Raw genomic sequence first — 22,665 nt, 5'->3', positions numbered from 1 at the left:
TATATATTTGGCAGAACACACATCTTTCCAGTTTGTTATTCTTCAAGATTATCTTACCTATTCGTAGATCTTGGCACTTACATTAAAATTTCTAAATCAGTTGGACAAGTTCCACTAAAAATCTTAAACTTTGGCTAAAGCATGAATTGACTCAATAAATCATTTTGAGTAGAACTGACTTTTACAGTGCATGCATACAATGTATCTCATTTCTTTCTTTTAAAAATTGTGTAACTTTCTCCATAAAGGTTTCACACATATTTGTTAGAATTTTATTCACTGTTTTTATTTTGTATATATTTGATATTAATAAATGCATAGAATATATATACACTCATGTGGTGCAAAAATCAAAATAATGTGCAAAAACATGCATTGAGAAGCCTCTCATCTATCCTGTCTACTTCTAAGCTCTTCCCTTTTTCCCACCTGTAGATAACCACTTTTCTTATTTTCTTATTTTTTTAATGTTTCTTTATGAAATTATAAGAAAATCAATATATTTATTTTTAATTTTTCCCTTTTACACAAAAAATGGCTTATTATATTTACTATTCTGCATTTTGGTTTATTCACTTAACAATATACCCTGGATATAATGCTATGAGGGAGCATTGCCATGTTTTTCTTTAGCTACATATTATTCAACAATAATAATAATTTCATTACTAATGCATACTTCCAGTATTTCATGTTATAAACAATTTCATAATGTTATATGGAAAATATGGATAGCTATAGGATAGATTTCCAGAAGCAAAAATGCTGTCAATCATAATTAATGATTTTTTGCATTGAAAATTTTTATATTAATGTAGTTAAAGTTAATTTATCTGCTGCCCTGGATTTTAAAACAATTTAAAAAGCCTCATTCACTCTGAGGTTATAAAGGAATTACCTCATGAATTTTCAGAAGTTTTATTTTTGTTTAAATATTTAAGTATTTGTTTAATTTGCAATTTATTTAGATATAAGTAATAGTGTGTGAATAACTTTGTATTTTCTATTCTGTTTTGTGTGGTATTTTAAAGGATTTTTGTTGCAGTATTTAATGTAGAACAGTGTTGAAAGTGACTAGTACTAGTTATCACTTGTTTCGTTGTGGAACTTAAGGAAATGTTTTTAACATATCACCATGAAGTGTGATATGTGCTAAATGATATATCATAGGTACGGTTTTCAGGTTGAGGATGTTGTCTTTTATTTCTAATTTTGTTTTGTTTTATTTTTAAGCATGACTTGATACTGATTTTATAAAACACTTAAACACTTTCTCTGCATTTACTAAAGTAATCATATGTGTTTGAAGTCAATTTCAGGTTTTTTATTATATGTATTTCATCAGAAGAATATTTTTAATTGAATGGTTGAAAAGTGATGAACTAATTGTATTAATTAGTTCATTTAAGAGGGATAAATTAATGAACTAATTAAATTAGATAACTGTTAAATTTTAGGAAAAAAAGGAATGTAAGCTGAAAGAAAGATAAAAGAAAGAAGCAGAAGAATAGTCACCCATTGTGCAACAGAAAAAATCAACAATGACAAAAGTATGTTCTTTTTACTATCCTACATATATTAAGAAGTGTGCAGAAAAAGCAGCTGTAAAAGACAGATGATAATACAAAATAGAAATTTACAGATAAGGAAAACGGAAGGAGCATAATTTTAATACATGGAATAGTGAACAAAAAAGCAATACTTAGAAAAGATTCTTGACATTCAAAAAAATATGATGGCAAGAATAAAAAAAGTCAATGAAAGGAATGAATAATAAAGTCAGATAAATTTTCCTTAAGATAAAACATAAATAAAAAGAGATGCAAAATTGTAAAGAAAAGTTAACAAAATTAGATGACCAGTCCAGGGAGTCAAATGTCCAGTTCAAGATAGGGAGAAGAGAGAAAGAAATACTAGAAAACAATACAAGTGAAAGCTTTGGAACTAGAAAACATGAAACTTCAGACTTAAAGAGTCCATCAAAAAGCAAAGTACAATATAGAAAAGAGTAATCTCACTAAGGTATATTGTGAAATATCAGAACCCTGGAATAAGGTCATATAAAAAGGATGAAAAATTAGGACATAGAACTTTCAATAGCAACACTGAAATCAAGAAGTCAAGAGCATGGTGTCTTCACAACTCAGAGAAAAAATATTTCAAACTAAAACTGATATCCAATCAAACCATTAAGTATAAGTATGAGTTAAAGCCATTTTTAGACAAAAGAATATTCTAAAACATTACTGTGTTTGCTTCCTTTCTCTGCACTCTTTCTCAAAGAGCCCCTGGAAGATCTGATCCAGCAAAACAAACAAGTAAAACCAAAAAAGAGAGCAACATGAGATCCAGGAAATAAATAATCCTACATAGAAAAGTAGGGAAGGGAATTCCCCAGATGATACATGTACTTATTCCATATCACTGGATATTGAAGTTATTCCCAATTTTTGTCAAACACTAAGCATTCTAGGCTGGGGACCGTGGTTCATGCCTATAATCCTAGCATTTTGGGAGGCAAAGGTGGGAGGATTGCTCGAGCCCAGAAATTTGAGACCAGCCTGGGCAACATAGTGAGACTTCATCGCTAAAACACATAAAAATAAAAAAGAATTCTACTTTAATACATTTTGCATATAATTTTATATAGATTTCTAGAAGCAGAATTATTTGGCCAAAACAGAAATAGTATTAGTCTTTATATTGTTTAATGGCTTCTCATTATAATTTCCACTTCTGAGTGGCTAAGGGTTTGTCCACTTCTTCTTCATATTCTGCATGCTCCTGAAATTGATTGCTTAGTAGAAGATAAACTTTCCAGACAGTGTGGTATAATTTTTCTCTCAGGAAGGTCACAAGAAGGTCTTTTTAAAAATTTTTGATTTGAGGTACGGGGTACATGTGCAGGTTTGTTATCTCGGTAAACTTTTGTTGTGGGGGTTTATTGAACAGATTATTTCATCACCCAGGTATTAAGCCTAATACCCAATAGTAATTTTTTTTTCTGATTCCCTCCCTCCTCCCACCTTCTACGCTCAAGTAGACCCCAGTGTCTGTTATTTCCTCCTTTGTGCCTATGTGTTCTCATTATTTAGCTCCCACTTATAAGTGAGAACATGTGGTCTTTGGTTTTCCGTTCCTGCGCCTCTTTGCTACAAATAATGGCCTCCAGCTCCATCCATGTTCCCGCAAAATACATGATTTTATTTTTTTCTTTCTCCAGTCTGCTGTTGATGGTCATTTAGGTTGATTCCATGTCCCTGCTATTGTGAATAGTGTTATAATGAACACACACGTTAGTGTGTCTTTATGGTAGAATGATTTATATTCCTTTGGGTATACACCCAGTAATTGGATTAAAGAAGCTGTATTTCTAAGCAAGAATCTTTGGGCAAGCCCTTCAGGCTTGCCCAAAGCTCAAGAACAAGGAGAGCCCTCAGTTCCTCCACCATATTTCAGTTCACTTGCCCCTTTCATATGTTTGCAGTATCATTGGGAATGCACCCAAATTGCCACCACAAAACGTTAAATGAATTAACGTCAGAAGTGGCTTCAGATTTAGTGGCACATATTTAAATTTAATAATTCGGGGCTAAAATGGAACGTTAATTCTTCTAAATAAAATTAAATATGGCCCAAAGCCCCACGGACTACAATTTATAAGAGATCTAAGCATCTAGCATCAAAGCCTGTGACAATTATCAGGACAATTTTCTCTGATGCCTATTTTATTGTCATGTATAGTAGGGCTTGATTGATTGGTTCTGAAAATAAACTCTCTGTCTAGCTATTTTAAAAAATCTCACCACCTGGCAGCTAGCTACTCTGTTGAGAAGGGCTCAAAACACATCTGTGAATCAGGAATTGTCACAGCAAATAAGCCTTCAAAGATGGTATAAAGAGAAGGCGGAATAGAGATGTCAAACTGAGAACAGCCTCGGCCTCAATTTTTGGTTGCATCCACCTGAGGTCTTCTCCATCATCTCAGGTCTTGTGCTTTTTACTGGGTTTTCTACAACTGTTAATCCTAATGATAATGTCAATGAAGGGAAGCTCCACAATGAAATGCCCTGAATCCTACAAAGACAGTTCTGACGGATTACTCATGTGTTCTTCCTTTCACATTTTGGCTACTTCAGGAAAATGTCAAATGAATGGATATAGATGACAAATTACAAAAGAATGTCTGTATTAGACCAACCCTAACAAATGAAGCAAATTATTGTGAAGTGGTTAAAAGGAAAAAAAAAAAAAACCTGTCCATATTTATAAACTCATGCTAGCCCAATTCTTTTTTTTTTTTTTTTGGATGAAGCTAATTTTTTTTGGTCAGAAATGAAGTATATAAAATATACTGAAATATTAACAAGATGGAGAAGAACATCTAAAGCTAGCTATCTTTTATCCATCTTAAATATAGATTAAAGTTTAGTTAAAATAACAAACTGAAATTTTCTATGCCCTACTTGTAAGTCCACAGAAATAATATCAAGGTGTATGTCAAAGTTTTGTGTAGAGTTGAGCATAACATCACAAGCCTTTTGACAGTTGTAACTACCTTTAGATTTCGTGAAATGTCACCTATTATTGAAAGGAGAAGGAGACCATCATCATGTTTTTATATCTCTTACAAACAAGACTTTTTAGCATCTGGTAATGTCTGTGAGGGGGACTGGGGTGGCCTGCTCTTTACCGCCCAGGTTAGATGGGCACTGATCTCTCTTTCATGAGAGGGACCTATGGAGTTGAACTTTTAGAAGACAGAAAAAAAGTTTAGGTATATACAGTTCTTATTTTTAATGTTCATTTAAAAGAAAACAAATTGGCTGGGAGCAGTGGCTCACATCTTAATCCCAACACTTGGGGAGGCCAAGGCAGGTTGATCTCTTGAGGTCGGGAGTTCAAGACTAGCCTATTCAACATGGTGAAAACCCCGTTTCTACTAAAAATACAAAAAATTAACCGGGTGTGGTGTGGGTGCCTGTAATCCCAGCTACCTAGGAGACTGAGACAGGAGAATTGCTTGAACCGGGGAGGCGAGGTTGCAGTAAGCCAAACTCGAGCCAACACACTCCAGCCTGTGTGACAAGAGTGAGGCTCTGTCTTGAAAAAAAAATGTATATATATATATATAATAAATTTGTTCTTTTCCACTGTAAAACAAAAGGATATAAAGGGAGTTATTGGGAAAAAGGAGCACAATAAAAACAACAGAGAAAAGGAAGAAAACAGAATAAAAAGGAGAAAAGCAAATATACTACACCTTCAGTTAGCATCGACACAAGCCATAACTACACATCCTAGAATCCAAAGTGAAGGGGAAAATGTGACCCCTCATTCTCACCTTACTTGAGAGAAGAAACGCATCAGTTCCTCAATCCATACAAAAGCTCTGCTGTTCCAAATGTTTAGATACATTTTCTTCTGGGACATGGGGTTGGAGATATAGAGCGATGCAATGCACAATGTTCATAAAAGTGGTGTTAATAACAAATCCAGTTCCTCAATTTGTTTGGCTTTGATAAAACCCCAAGCTGTACACTAGAATACAGTCCAGGGAAGGTGAATTTATTGCATACTGAGGTGCTGCAATTGACTTGTGCAGTCATCATATGATATTTTATTCCAAAGATTACATTTAAATTACTTAGAAGAGTGGCCGTACAGCGTGCCTCCTAAATTACCCTCTGGAAATGTCTTTTCTTTTTTACCAGAACTTTGATAGAAGCTTTATGCCAGACTAAGCAGCAGGATGATTTTATCCAAGGCTGGAAAAATAAGTATATTCTACTGCTAATTAGAGACAGCAACACAAATTCCTTACTGTTGGAGACCAAGCATACACTGTCTGAAATGCCAAAACAGGTGAACTGCAGGGGTGCCCAGGGGCACAACCAGCCTCTGAGAAAGTAAATTATGTCTCTTCAGCTCTTGTACTTAACACTTGTATGAAGACTCAAAGTTCCTCACCGTGGACTGTGATAAACACGGCTTTATTCTGAAAAAGGTTCACTGCAGCTGTTGCCAGATGCACACCAGGACAGTGGAAATACCTGTCATGCAACAAACAAGAACTGAGTTCTAAGAACGTGATCCTCCTCGTGTGCCTGCCAGGAGGATTTACTATGAAAGAAATTTTTATGAAACTGACCAAATAAATCTGCTGGAAAGAGTGATTTGATATCAGCTGCTTAAATGAGTACCGTTCAATACACATGTAAAAGGTCTTTCCAAGACAAATTTTCAAAAATGTTTGGAAACAAAAAGATAGCAAAATCATTGTTTCTTCTGGCCGTTCCTTTTTTATAATGAACACAGCAAACATGAAAATTCTTTTCCTTATCTCTATTTTAAGAGAATCAAACATCAAATTAATCTACAACTCCTGTCAAGAAATTAAGATACATAAGGGAAAATAAAAAAGGAGAGACAAAGTCCATCCTTGCTTTCGACTGCAGAATTTTACAAAATTTACGGACACACTAATTACACTTTGTACCTCTTTATTTTCTCTCTCTTTTTTTTTTTTTTTTTTTTTTTTTACCAGAGCTCCAATATTTAAAATGTCTTAACAAGTAAAGTCTTTAAGGAGTCACGAAGAAAGTGTGCTGCATTAGCACAGGCTGCCATAACACAATACCAATAGACTGGGTGGCTTGAACAATAGAAATTTTATTTCTCATGGTTCAGGAAGCTGGAAGTCTGAAATCAAGGTCCAGCAGGGTGGTTTCTGATAAGGGTCTTGCTTGCAGATGGTCACCTTCTTGCTGGGTCCTGACAGGAGTTGTGGGGAACTCTCTGGTATCTTTTCTTACGAGGGCACTAATCCCATCATGAGGGCTCTGTTCTCCTGACCTCATCAAACTCTTCTGACCTTCCCAAGCCCCATCTCCATATACCGTAACAACAGGGATTAGGGCTCCTAAGATAAATTATGGAGGACACAAACATTTAGTGCATACCAAACTGAGATTCTGGAAAGAAGTAACACCAGAGTAAAAACCAAGTAATGGCAAGCAGAGAAATAGAAGCAGAAGTGACTAGATAGGGAGGAGTATTTAAGAATGCTTCTGGCAGAGTGCAGGAGTTCATGTCTGTAATCTCAGCACTTTGGGAGGCCAAGGTGGGAGGGTCCCTTGAGTCCAGGAGTTCAAGACCAGCCTGGGCAACACAACAAAACCCTGTCTCTACAAAAAAATAAAAAATTAGCTGGCCATGGTGGCACATGCTTGTAGTCCCAGCTACTCTGGAGGCTGAGGTGGGAGGATACTTGAGCCAAGGAGTTCCAGGTTGCACTGAGCTGTGATGGGTGCCACTCCAGATCGTGTCTCGGAAAAAAAAAAAAAAAAAATTAACAGGAGGATCGATGAATTGGGGCAACTGGGTCCATTAAGACCGTCCTCAGAGGAGAATAAAATGTACTTCTGGGTACCAAAGACTTTATGTCTGTGCCCCAGGATGTCCTCCTACTCTTCCTACTTGGTTTGCAGGATGTAAATTGCACGGCTGGTTCTGTCTTTTGCTGCATATTCTCAGTGCTTGTTCATATTTGTAATGTGAATTTGCTGTTAGTCACACATTATTCCAGAAATATCCTTAAGTATTTTTGAACCCATCTTTGTTTAGTGTCCCCAGCTAGCATGAAGCCTCTTGAGGACAGGAGCTGTGTTGCTTAGTTTTTATGTACACATCTTAAGGACTGCATTAGCACCCTACTGCATCCTATAATGCAGAGTTTTTCAATTATTTACCACAATTCTTGCTCTTCTCTCATATTCTTTCTTATAGGAAACCACATTTTTTCCAGCTTCATCCTCTAAAAATTAATCTTTCTTTCCTTCTCTACAAGTTCTTGTAGCTTTCAACATTTTCTTCGCAAAAGTTATACGTATTTTGCATTTAGAGTATTTACATAGCACTTGAGATATTCTTAAATTACGTTTTAAAGAAGATTTTTAGATTTTTTAACGTCAAGTTTTTTTTTTTGTTTTTTTTTTTTTTAATTCTGGGAAGCCATAAATGCAATGGCAAGCATTTTATCCTGTCTCTTTAAAGATGTATCAGTGTTGAGTTATGAAAAATTAAGATTTTGTCTTTGATTCTGCTGCTAATTTTACTCCAGCGCTATAACCAAATGCCATCACAAAGTGTCAGTCTTATCTAGAACTAGAAATATCATTTGACCCAGCCATCCCATTACTGGGTATATACCCAAAGGATTATAAATCATGCTGCTATAAAGATACATGCGGCCAGGCGCGGTGGCTCAAGCCTGTAATCCCAGCACTTTGGGAGGCCGAGACAGGCGGATCACAAGGTCAGGAGATCAAGACCATCCTGGCTAACACTGTGAAACCCCGTCTCTACTAAAAAATACAAAAAAACTAGCCGGGCGACGTGGCAGGCGCCTGTAGTCCCAGCTACTCGGGAGGCTGAGGCAGGAGTATGGCGTAAACCCGGGAGGCCGAGCTTGCAGTGAGCTGAGATCCGGCCACTGCACTCCAGCCTGGGTGACAGAGCGAGACTCCGTCTCAAAATAAATAAATAAATAAATAAAAATAAAGATACATGCACACGTATGTTTATTGTGGCACTATTCATGATAGCAAAGACTTGGAACCAACCCAAATGTCCATCAATGATAGACTGGATTAAGAAAATGTGGCACATATACACCATGGAATACTATGCAGCCATAAAAAAGGATGAGTTCATGTCCTTTTTAGAGACATGGATGAAGCTGAAAACCATCATTCTGAGGAAACTATCGCAAGGGCAGAAAACCAAACACTGCATATTCTCACTCATAGGTGGGAATTGAACAATGAGAACACTTGGACACAGGGTGAGGAACATCACACACTGGGGCCTGTCATGGGGTGGGGGGAGAGGGGAGGGATAGCATTAGGAGATACACCTAATGTAAATGACAAGTGAACGGGTGCAGCAAACAACATGGCACATGTAGACCTATGTAACAAACCTGCACATTGTGCACATGTACCCTCGAACTTAAAGTATAATAGTAAAAAAAAAAAAAGAAGATATCAATCTCGGACATACTATTCTCTTGTGAAGGTGATCATTATGTATCAGAAAAAGATACCCTTCTCATAATCATTAATGTGTATAATGTATATTTCCTGTGTCCTCTGTAAAGTATGATTGCTTTGAAAGAACCCAAAAGTTTTTTTTCTATTTAACAATAAAGCTATGTCACAAAAAATTATAATACTTAGAATACTTTTGTAACATATTTCTGACTATAAGTAATATCTTCTCATTATGGAATACTTGGAAAATATGAAAACTATGTAATTAAAAATAAAAATCACTTGAAATACAGCTAAAATAGCATTAACATTTTAAGACATTTTATTTTAAACCTGTCTGTCTATAAATACACTTCACTTCACACCATGTAGTCATTTCTGTGTCTTCATGTTTTGTACAACTTTATATTAATAATGTGCTTTCATATCATTAAAAATATCAAAAGTCCATTTCTAGCAGGTATAACATGCTGTATTGATGGCTATTTTGGGGGTAACAGTCTTACTGAATTATATGTATATAAGGATATAAATTATACATATAATTATATGTATATAAGGATATAAATTCTACATATAATTTATACATATAAATTCATACAAATAATTATATGAAGTATATACATACACTTCACCCATTTAAATTATATTATTTATGGTTTTTAGCACATTCACAGAGTTGTGCAACAACCACCACAAAAAATTCTAGAATATTTTCATGACCCCACAAAAAATTCATGCCCTTTAGCCATCACATCCAATCTTTCTATCCCCCATCCCTGGGCAGCCACTAAACAACTTTCTGTACAGATTTGCCTTTTCTGGACATTTCACATAAATAGAATCATATATCAAATGTCTCTTGTGACTAGCTTTTTTCACTTAGTATAATATTTTCAAGATTCATCTCTGTTGTGTCACGTATCAGTTCATACTTCATTCCTTTTTATGGTCAAATAATATTCCATTGTAGTGGTTACATTTTTAAGGTAAGTCTTTATAAAGTAAGGATGTTGATTCTAGTCTTGTCAAACTTTGGCATAATTAGTTTATACAGTACGATATAGAAAAGAAGATCATTTTTAAAAATTTTCAAGTCAAATATATTGTGTTTTTCCTATTCTCAGATTTCCTTTAATCCCCATTCATTCTATAAGTATTTATTAACAGGTGGCAATATACCAGGCTTTGCAAATGCAAAGTGAATGAAATCAACACAATTCTTGCTGTTATCATCTGTAAGGAACCCAATGTTAACAAATAACTAAAAAAAGAAAGATATAATTAAAATTAAGAATTGAGATAAGAACTATCAATGTCCTCTAGTCAGAGTCTACTAGAAACAAGCTGGTAGTCAAACAAAGGTGAGTTCAATTGCTTCTTGCTGTGAGGAAGAACACACAGTGAGCGATGAGGTGTCTCTGTTGAGGGTGATAGTGGGAGGTTAGAGAACAGGAACTTACGTTAGATGATTTTGTAGAAGACTTGAGGACACGTGGCTTTACTCTGAATTAAGTGCTGTCAAAGTAAGGGCTGTTCTATGTTTGAGGTGTATCAATTATTTTTATATAAAGGAAGGAGAAATAAACTAGAGCCACACTAGCATTGGTCAGGAAGTACTAGTTACTCGTATTAGCTAAGGGAGAGGGAGGTCTGATTATTTCTTAGTTTGCACTGTGTTCTTGATTTTGGCTGTGCTCAATCAGACATAAATATGGAGTGGTTTGTTTTTGTCTTGCACTATCGTAGGCAGAGTGGCCTTGCCTGATGCAGTGTTATGTGACATTTTTTATGTTCAGCAGAACACCACGGCCTGATGGTTAGAGCCAGGCTGGCTCAGCCGATAGCCATCAAGAGTACTTTTGTCTCTCTCAATATCCTCTTTTGGCCAAGGGTAGAGACAATCACTGTGAAGAATATGTATGTACAATATCCAGGTCATTAGCATCCCCATAATTTTTCCAATCGAGTTCTTCTAGAGAAAATTGGAGTTGGATTTGGGTTAGTCCTTTTTGCTCCTTTTGTTAGAGAAGAAATTGTGGAATCATCTGATGTGACAGTGGTCATGCAATAGCACTTAAGATGCTGGAAATCATCTCCTGGCTAAATGTAACTCAGGCAATCACCGGGTTAAAAAAAAAAGTAGTTATTAGTTCTTGAAAGAGTACCTCAAGACAAGAGTCTAAATTACCAAGGCGAAAATATATCTCAACATTCATCTTGGTTCTTTCCAGAGATCTGGTTAGCTTTTCCCCTCAGTCATGAATTTTTTTCCTTGAACTATCATATGCAATATTTATTCAGGCATAGTCAGATGTGTTTATTATAAACTGCCCTGTAGCTAGCTAAAAGGAAATAAAACACTCTGCAATTGACCATGACAACCCTGGCTAATGAATTTAAACTGTTTTGTTGCCGAAGTTGTGTTCTTATAAACAAGCAGTGATTTAAAGGGGTATAGAAGTCACTGGGAATACAAGCACTGAACATCTCGATAGAAATGAGCTGATGATTTGTTTCTTAAAATAAGAAATATTTTAGAGTCGAGTTAAATAGCAGTTGCAAAGTTGGCTGGAAAATCTCTAAAGAGAACAAACTGAATATTTCAGCAGTGATAATCCTGATATTTGTCCTCATTCCTGATGGGTTAGGTTTTGCTGGTAGGATTGACAGGTCTGACTACAGAATTTGTGGGGCCCAGGGGAAAAAAAATAGAGGGGCCATTCATTAAAAAAATTATTCAGAATTTTAAGATGGCAACAGCACAGTATTAAGCCCAAAGCATTTAACCCAGAGCATTAAACCTCAAGTACGGAGCCCTTGTAAGAGCAGGGCTATGTGAGACTGCACAAGTCACATGCCAATGAATGGTTGAATAACTTTGGTAGAAGTGTTTTGTTTTTGTTTTTGTTTTTGACAGAGTCTTGTTCTGTTGCCCAGGCTGAAGTGCAGTGGCACAATCTCAGCTCACTGCAACCTCCACCTCCCGGGTTCAAGCAATTCTCCTGCCTCAGCCTCCCGAGTAACTGGGATTACAGGTGCATGCTACCACTCCCAGCTAATTTTTGTATTTTTATGAGAGACAGGGTTTCACCATCTTGGCCAGGATGGTCTCGATCTCCTGACCTCGTGAGCCACCTGCCTTGGCCCAAAGTGCTCAGATTACAGGCATGAGCCACTGCACCCGGCCCAGGCTCATTTTTATAAGACTGAAATCTGGGTTAATTATATGAGGCAATCATCAGGAGGAACCTATATAAGGATATTTTGGTGGCCATGAGAATCCACCTTGCAGAACTCTAACTAGAGGCAGTGTAACTGACTGAGGTCCCTGGTTGTTCTTTAAAATCCATCACCGTGTTTGAGCCGACACCATGCTTCCCATAGATTCAGTGATGCTAAGGCAGTTTTGACCCTAGGATACAGCTAACTCTTTCTGGCAACTCTGCCTCATGGACTCCCCAGTGGTCTCCTGCTGGACTTCCATTAAACTGCACACTGGTCTGTGATGCTTCCACCCAACCTTCCTTTTCTCTTTCCTTCCCTCAGGCTCAGACTTGCATGGGGTATGATGACTCTCCCAGCCTCTCTGCTCGTCTTCCGTATTTTTTATCATTAGAATTTCCCCCAGTAAAATCTTTGAGGGGGCGTCTTGGAGGGTCTGAACTAACTATCACAAGTGGTACCAGATGTGATCTGAGTAAACAAGTGGTAAGAGGGACACTTGGGACTGACTTGCAATGGTTGTATGAATAGTACCATTCCAACAGCTGAAAGATGAGGAAAAAGTGGCTAATAGAGTGGTCGGCTCAGTATATGGGCCAACATGGATAGCGGCTGCACTACAGACACATAGGAGGGGCCATGCAAAAGAGCAAAACGGGAAATTCTTTCCAATGGGCAGAGCTGTGAGTAGTGCTCTTAGTCATTCACTTTGTATGGAAGGAGAAGTGGTCCAAGGTGAGAATATGTATAGATTTCCCTGAAGTGGCCACTGGCCTGGATGCCTGGCCAAGGACTTGGAAGGAAAAGAACTGGAAGAACAAAGACAAGAAATTCTAAGGTAGAGGTCCATGGTTGATGCATGAGAGTGAGATTATCATTCAACATGTGAATTCAGTGTTAACATCCTCTAAAACATTCACCGTGGAAAAGGCACTGAGCGACCAAACAGATGGAACAACCTAGCCAGGAGATATCAGCCTGCCTTTGTCATTGGCCACTCCAGTACAGTATGATGGCCAGAGTGGTCATAGTGACAAAGATATGGGCTGCATTTGGGGCCTATAATATGGATTTTCATTGGCCAACATAGATGTAGCTACTGCTGCATCTGAAAGTCCAACCGATCAGCAAAGGAGACCAACAAAAAGCCTTGAGACAGCACTGTTCCTCAAAGGAAATCAACAAGTCACTTTCCGTCATGGAGGATCAATATTTGTTCTCACCAAGATAGGCATCTTTGGGTTGTGGGTTTGCCTTTCCTGAGCAGAAGTTCAGCCAGAGCTCCTATTTGGGGGCTTGTAGAATGCCTGACTTACAGCTGTGGAATTCCATACAGCATAGACACCAATCAGGAAACACTTTTCATAGTGAAGGAGTCCAGAAGTGGCCCATGACATTTCTTCGCCCATTCAGAAGCAACTGGCCTTGTGCAATACTGGAATGGCCTTCCAAAAGGGCAACAGAAGCCCCAACTCAGAAGTTACTCTTTTCGTCATCCTTTAGGACAAAGTGTACCTATTATATCAGAGACTGCAGGAAAAGCCTCAATCCATCCTGAAAATAAACAATTACCAGAACATACTCATAACCCATGTGGATCCTACCCGCTTCTCACTTCTACCATCTTGTAAGAATTATGTTGTCGGTAGGTAGGTGCAATGGAGTAAACATTTGTTGTCCTCCCAAAATTCAGATGTTGAAATCCTAACCTTTGTTTTGATGGTAGCTAGGAGGTAGGGCCTTTCGGAGGTGATTATGTCATGAGGGTGAAGCCCTCATGAATGGGATTAGTGCTCTTGTATAAAGCACCCCAGAGAGCTCACTCACCCTCTTCTCACCGTATGAGGATACAAGAAGACAATGGTGCAACTCAGAAGAAGGCCCTCACCAGAATCCAACTATGCTGGCAGCCTGATCTCACACTTTCAGACTCTAGGACTGTGAGAAATAAGTTTCCGTTGGTTAGAAGCCACCTAGTCTTTGATGTTTTACTGTAGCAGCCCACATTGACTAAGATAGCAAAACATGCAAACATCCTCGGAAATACTCTTTAAATTACCCACTATTGTTGAATCAAAATCACTGCCAATTTATCTCTGCTATTGTGGATAAAATCCTGAAATATTTTTATTAAACTCTGTTACTGTTGTGTCTATCCCCTTAGGTAACAGCAAAGCATATACAAAATTTTTCATTTGTCTTCATAGGATTTTCTGTGGCAGTTAGGAAGTGCTATGGTGTTTGAAGTCATGTAGTAGTTCAAAATCATATCTACTTTTAGTATGAACATTTGATCTTTTATCTTTTGCTAGCTGGCAGATCTGGGCAAGAACAATTGATTTTGAACTGATTTCATTTCTGGATGTGGCTTATATATTTCAAGAGCCTATTCAGGTTTGTTATAATTTGCTTGGAAAATCTGTTTCTCTTTTGAGGTTAAGCCATCAACAAACCAATTTTGTGAATAGCCACGGAAATTTCTAATAGCTCCTGGTAGGGCTTGGGGCTTGGATAGTCTCCTAAGAGAGGTAAGCAATTACAGTCTTCTAGAGAGCGGCTGGTTCTAGAGAGTGATGTAGCAATGGATAGTAACGTGTGTGAAGGGGAAGGAATGCGACTAGCTGAGAAATGCTGAGTGCTTGTCAGTAGAAGAGTCTGCATGGGAAATCATTAACTTTAGAAGAGACCCTAGAAATAAATGAGTTGCTACTTCCATAAGATATGCTACTGCTTCTATAGGTTCCAGATGATGTGGCTCTGTATTGACTGCTGGATCAAATGAAAGACTGAAATGGGCAATGGGCCTCAGATGATTTCAGTGTATTGAGTCAGTACCACAATGACCTGTCTGGGCTTCCCACAAATAAAAATGAAGGGAGTTTTATAAGTCAAAAAATCTAGAACAAAATCTTCTTATATTCATCTATTATATCACACTTAAACACAAGCATTAACAGAATATTTAGGAAACACAAGGACCCCCTGCTAACCTGGGTATAAATTAACTTAGTCATTATATGGAAAAAATACAAATTTGAATTTTTTGCCATTTGTACGTTATTCACTTAACGATTTGTGGTAAAAATTTATTTATATACATTTTTATGCTTTAGGCATACACAAACATATAAATATACAAATAGGTGGTACATTTAAAGCATTTAGCTGTACCTTTAAAATGCAGTTAACATATCAGGATGTTAAACAAGGTACATATTATATATAATTTGCCATCTTACTATTAGGTTGCTGCAAAAGTAATTGCAGGTTTTGCCATTAAAAGTTTTTGCAGTTTTTGCAATTACTTTTGATGGCAAAAACTGCAATTACTGTTGTGCCAAACTAATACATGGCAATAAATAAGTGGTTTGCCTTTCCTGAGCAGCAGTTCAGCCAGCACTCCTATTTGGGGGCTTATAGGATACATGATTTACAGCCATGAAATTCCACACTCCATAGACATCAATCAGAAAAACATTTTCATAGTGAAGTAGCACAGGAGTGACCCATGACATTCCTTTGCCCATTCAGAAGCAACTGACCTCATTTACTGCTGATGACTTCCTAAAACCTGCCCAAATGTAGTATTTTATACATATGTACATTTATATAATGATTAACCATTATTATCCATAATGTACAAGTTCATATATACCAATTTCATTCTTTCATTTACTCACATACTCAATAAATATTAATCACCTAATATATGCCAGTTCTAGATGCTCAAGATAGAATGATGACTAAAAACAGATGCTGTACCTGCCCCAAGGAGCTTATGGTTACATAGAGAAGACAGCTATGGGCAGGGTGTGGTGGCTCACACCTGTAATCCCAGAACTTTGGGAGGCCGAGGCAGGAAGACCATTTGAGGTCAGGAGCTCGACACCAGCCTGATCAACATGGTGAAACCCTGTCTCTACTGAAAACACAAAAATTAGCTGGCCATGGTGGCATGTGCCTGTAATCTCAGATACTTGGGAAGCTGAAGCAGGAGAATTGTTTGAGCCCAGGAGGCAGAGGTTGCAGTGAGCTGAGATCTCACCATTGTACTCCAGCCTGGGCAACAGAGTGAGACTCCATCTTGAAACAAAACAAACAAACAAAAAGAAAACAAATAAAACGAAGTCATCACACCAGCAAATGTGGACATACCACTGAGAAAGTGCTAAAAGGGAGACAGCATGGTGCTCCTGGTAGCCGTGAAGAGGCATTCAATTGAGTTATCAAAATCAGGGAAGTGATGTATGAATTGGGATATATCAGAGGAAGTGGGCATAGCTAAGCAATGAGGGGAAAGAAGCATATCTCAGGCCTCCACAAAAGCAAGTGTAAAGCCCTGCTCTAGGAAGGGAATGGGAAATGTAAGTGAAAGCCACAGTTTGCTGAAGCAGTTGTTAAAGATGGCATAAAGTCACGCAGCAGAGAGGATAAAATGTGGGTGGGGTTACTGAGAAACTGGTAGACCACGCTAGTGAACTTCATTTTTTCAATCATAAAAGCAATTTAAAACAAATCATACAGGAGAAAGAGAGGGAGTTGGAGAGAACAATAGCAACATGATCATGTTTACATTTTGAAAACCCCATGCTGGCTGCACCGAGAGGGGCACAGAGTGGATTACAGCAATTTAGTTTAGGAGCTATAGCAGTAGCCTAAGCAAGACACAGTGACTGCTTATATGTTGCTTGGAGGTGGCCGAACAGAACGTGTCCAGTATCCAGATCAATTTAATCAAATCTATGCCCAGTAGAACAGGAACTTGCCTTTTCTATGAACCCAAGCAAGAACACAGTCACTTGAGGTCAAATGAAAATAAGAAGGAACTCAAAACTTCTTAACTGAAAGCACTAGAGAACAATTTGTCAACTGGAGAATCACAAGATCCATAAATTTGGAGAAGAGAGATTTATTCCTTATAAAGGGTTGAAGCCTGCAGAATGGCTGTCCTACAGGCTGGGAAGTGTAGCCTCCATTAGAGACCAAAAACAGGCACTTTGAAGGAAGAAGGGTGAGACAGAAATTTATGCTGAATGAGTTGGCTAAGTATTCATATTTAACAGATTGTAGAAGGACTTATGAATATTCTCATGGCAGAGGGGCATTAAGCAAGCATGCATGTTCCATATTTCCCATGTTCACTTTGGGGCAGAGACTTCACGTGTAAATGCATTAAAATTGGGCTCTAAGTGTCAAAACATGAAATAGAGGACAAAGAGGAAACCTGTGCTCTGTCCACTGGCCAGAACCAGTCTGCGGTCAGTAGTCAAAAGTCAGGAAGGGATGTGCTGTTAAACTGATCAGCTGTATGTGGAAACCACAAAGAGGAAAGGGAGTCTGGCTGCGGTACCAGTCAGTTGATTGAAATCAGTGGCAGAACAAGGCTGTCAACTGGGTTTGTTTCTGTTTAGCCCTTAGGGAACAAAGTCCAGTGGTAGTTCCTGAGAGAGGGGTTGTAATGAGATGTGTCATACCTCTCATCCTGTCCTGGTGGGAAATGTAGCTTTTAAGGTTTCTCAGCAGTCCCCTTGGCAAAGAGGGGTTTCATTCAGTCATCTGGGGGGTTTAGGATCTCATTGTCATCTCACATATCAAATGAATATCGACAAAGAAAAAAAATCAAGCTTTTCAAAAGTAAAGAAAAATGCTCAACATCATTAATCATTAGGTAAATGAGTAAAATAAAGAAAATGAGAAAAAGAATGAGATTGTGTCCTTTGCAGCAACATGGATGGAGCTGGAGGCCGTTATCCTATGCGAACTAGAGCAGGAACAGAAAACTAAATAACATATGTTCTTATTTATAAGTGGGAGCTAAACACTGAATACACATGGAAACAAAGAAGGGAACGACCGACACCAGGAACTACTAGAGGGTGTAGGAGGGGAGGAAGTGGAGGATTGAGAAACTCCCCATTAGGTACTATGCTTATTATCTCGGTGATGAAATAATATGTACATCAAACCCCCACGACATGCAATTTATAGAACAAACCTGCGCATGTAACCCTGAAACTAAAATAAGAGTTGAGAAAAACCCACAGTCTTACTGAGGACTATACGGTACATCTCCTTATAGATTCTAGAGTTCAGTGGCACGATCTTGGCTCACTGCAACCTCTGCCTCCTGGGTTCAAGTGATTATCCTGCCTCAGCCTCCCGAGTAACTGGGATTACAGGCGCCCGCCACTGCACTAGGCTAATTTTTCTATTTTTAGTAGAGACAGGGTTTCACCATCTTGGCCAGACTGAACTCGGACTCCTGACCTCATGATCCACCTGACTTGGCCTCCCAAAGAGCTGGGATTACAGGCGTGAGCCACCGCGCCCGGCTCATTTATTTTTAAGGAATATAGTGACTCAGACAAGAGACATGAAAGTCTTTGCACTCTATCCTATTTTATCTACAAAGCATCCCTCCAAAAAACTACATGTCAACACAGAGTTAGGGGCTTATGAAATCCCGCTGCCAAACAGAAATAAGGAAGCATGGATTCTTAATGTTGTTACTTTGACTAGACTTGGGATGTCTTCTAGGTTCTATAAAGGGCTAAGAATTACTGATTCAAGAAATGGCCTTAGTCACTAATTGTTATCAGAGTCAGTAGATAAACTTTCTCTCTTCCTCAAAGGCAGGACTTTGGGATTGCATTTGTATTCAGATATCATTCTTACTATTTACTGTGTGAGAAGATGGGCAATTACTCTTCCTTCAGCCTTGTTTTTTCTCATTGTAAAATGGTGATAATAGCACCTATCTTCCAGGACTGGTATAATGATGAAAATTGACATGTGTTAAATGTCAGCATATTTTATGCTATCAGTTAATGGCAACTCTTAATATTATATTCCACTGTCTTCATCAATAGTCTTCTAAATTTCTTATATCCTGGTTCTGGACTTTTCATGATTTGAAAAGTATCTGGAAAATACTTTTGTATAAGCCAGTAAGAATTTAAGCCTGCATTAGCATGAGATAAGGTCTAGTAAAAATGCAGATTCCAAGTCCCACCCTAAGCCTACAGAGCTGGAATCCTTAGAGCTGAGGCCCAGATACATGCATTTTAATAAACTGCCCCACTGATTCCTATGCACATTAAAATTTGTGATGTCATCTCCATATGGGATGAAGGGATGGCAGGATGAAGGGGCAGGAAGGAAGGATAGAGAAGGAAGAATCTGAATAGAGACTAGCATGACTGTGACCAAAAAAAAACAGAAAATATTCTTATTGGGAAATTTCAAGTGCCTATGATTCAGATATTACTGAGAAAGAGGGACTTCACACCTTCCCTCAAACCCTACCACAGAGTTACCAGCTCTGGTTGGCATCCCTAATAAGTGTTCTACTGGCCGGGTACAGTGGCTCACGTCTGTAATCCCAGCACTTTGGGAGGCTGAGGCGGGAGGATCACGAGGTCAGGAGATCAAGACCATCCTGGCTAACACGGTGAAACCCCATCTCTACTACAAATACAAAAAAAATTAGCCAGGCGAGGTGGCGGGTGCCTGTAGTCCCAACTACTTGGGAGGCTGAGGCAGAAGAATCGTGCAAACACAGAGGCGCAGTTTGCAGGGACCGAGATCACGCCACTGCACTCCAGCCACTGCACAGAGCGAGACTCTGTCTCAAAAAACAAAAAAAGACTTTAATAAATATTAAATTCAACTTCCATTTTTTAAAAAAAGAATTAACTCCCAAAGGAGGAATATATTCTGTTGTCCTATTACATAGTAGGGTGACTAGAGTTCTCAATAAGGCATTGTATATATCAAAATAACCAGAAGAAAGGGTTTTGTATGTTTACACCAAAAAGAAGTGATAAATGTCGGAGGTGATGAACGGTCAAATATCCTGGTTTGATAACTACACAATGTATACATGTGTTGAAATATAACATTGTTCCCTATAAATATGTACAATTGTTATGTGCTCATTAAAAATAACAAAATTAGTTTTTTCCCCTACATAGCAAATTGGAGGCATTGTTAACATGCCTCTCCCATGTGGGAAGACAAAATAGAGTATAGAGATTCACACTGTGAACTTTTCTCCAAGAAGCAACACAGGAACTTAGAAAGCTGAATGAAATCACAGACCCTTTGAAAAAAGTGCTGGGCAGCAGCCTATACCATGATCCAGGTGGAAAACTGGGAGCCTCCAGAGTGTGAGGGGGGAGAGAATGCCACCGTGACACACACTGCCATGGAAGATCGTGGCAATCCAGGCCATGAGGGGAGGCCTTAACTCTATCCAGAGTTGGAACTGATTTAGTGGGTGTTGGGGAACATATGAGAAGGAGCAGCATTTGGACAGCTTTGCATGCTCTCCCAGACTCCAGCAGGGACAGAGGGAAGCCATTCCTGATCCTATCCCACAGGGAAGATTGCAGAAGCCTGCCAGCTAACTCAGGCGGCAGTCACAGGTCGAGAGAAGCTCCCGACTGAGATTTGCGATATAATCTTCAGTGAGGATGAACCCCATCGGCCAGAACTGAGGGGTAAGTGGGAAGCCTGCTATAGCCACAAGCACAGAAGATTAGGGCCTCTGCTTCATGAGTGTGACCGGAAAGCCCAGTTTCTGTCTTGGTCAGGAAAGCTTATGGCTTGAGGCAATTTGAAGTTCTGACCGCAGACTGCCTGGAACACAGTTAACTGCTGCTAGCAGAACACTGCTGGTGTGAGATCTGCTTTGCCAAGTGTGTGGGAGCAGAGTGGGGCTTACCGCCACCTGCTATACTCTACTCCCCATGTGGATTCTTTTGTGCAACAGAAGCAGCTGTGCTCCTCTGTGGAATATTACCCCAGGGGCCAGGGAACTGATCTCTGATTTCCACTGGGGCAGCTGCCCGTGACTCCACCTGGGAAGCCAGAGCACAGATTGCCTGACCCGGCCCCCGCCTGGCTTTGCTCCTCCACCTGTCCCGGTAGGGTAATACAGTGGACAGAGACGTTTGAAAGTTCTGGCCGGGCGCGGTGGCTCAAGCCTATAATCCCAGCACTTTGGGAGGCCGAGAGGGGCGGATCACGAGGTCAGGAGATCGAGACCATCCTGACTAACACGGTGAAACCCTGTCTCTACTAAAAAATACAAAAAAAAAAAAAACTAGCTGGGCGAGGTGGCGGGCGCCTGCAGTCCCAGCTACTCGGGAGGCTGAGGCAGGAGAATGGCGTAAACCCGGGAGGGGGAGCTTGCAGTGAGCTGAGATCCGGCCACTGCACTCTAGCCTGGGCGACAGAGCGAGACTCCGTTTCAAAAAAAAAAAAAAAAGAAAGTTCTATGGTCCCACACGTTGCTTCAGACACCAGAGCACCTCCTTGGGTAACAAAAGGCAAGCAAAAGTTCCACTGCTACTATCATAGCTTGTGGTCTTTTGCAAGCACCACCTCCTGGCTGGAGGTTAAATGACACAACCCAATACAATATCAGCCCATTCCATAACACCATGCTGACAAAGGAGAAAACTTTTGTGCAACCCCAGTTTGAACAGAGACTAACATGACTGTCATCACACTGGCTAACCAGGAGGTCTCAAATCTGTCTACATGACCAGTACAGCTGGCATTTGTGAAGGCCACAACACTAGGGCTATTTATAACCAAGGAATCTCACAGAATTTACATGACTCCTCTCTCATCCCCATCAGATCTGGTGCTGGGAGACTTGAAGGACAGGTCACATCACTTAATCCCTTGTAGACATTCCCAGCACCATAGTATGGCAGCCCCACCTGGTGGTTAGACCCAGAAGAGCAGCAGGAGTCACAATAGACTGGTGCTCAGGGACTGTTACTCCTAGAAAAAGAGGGCATGTGCCACATTAAGGGAGCATTCCATGGGACAAAAGAAACCAGACTGCAGACCTTGAGTCCTTACCTTTTCACTGTGGAAAGTTTCTTTCAGCAGAGTCACAGGAACAGTGCTGGACTCCGTGTGGAAACTTTGTGGGGTCTACCCCAATGGTTAGGCATCAATGGTGCATGAAGGGTCTTGGAGAAGGGGACTTTGTGATGGTTCATTCTGTGTGCCAACTTGATTGGACTGAAGGATGCAAAGTATTGTTCCTGGGTGTGTCTGTCAGGGTGTTGCCTTAAGAGATTAAGGTTTGAGTCAGTGGACTGGGAGAGGCAGCCCCACCCTCAATCTGGGTGGGCACCATCTAATCAGCTGCCAATGCAGCTAGAATAAAGGAGGCAGGAGAAGGTGGAAGGAGCCGACTTGCTGAGTCTCCCGGTCTTCATCTTTCTCCTGTGCTGGATGCTTCCTGCCCTCAAACATTAGACTGCAAGTTCTTTGGCTTTTGGACTCTTGGACTTACACTAGTGGTTTGCCAGGGGCCCTCAGGCCTCCAACAATCAGACTGAAGGCCGCACTGTCGGCTTCCCTA

The sequence above is a fragment of the Trachypithecus francoisi genome, unplaced genomic scaffold (genome assembly GCF_009764315.1).
Source record: "Trachypithecus francoisi isolate TF-2019V2 unplaced genomic scaffold, Tfra_2.0 Lachesis_group14, whole genome shotgun sequence".
In the NCBI taxonomy this organism is placed as follows: Eukaryota; Metazoa; Chordata; class Mammalia; order Primates; family Cercopithecidae; genus Trachypithecus; species Trachypithecus francoisi.
The sequence above is the reverse complement of the archived record's forward strand: the minus strand, read 5'-3'. Positions refer to the sequence as shown.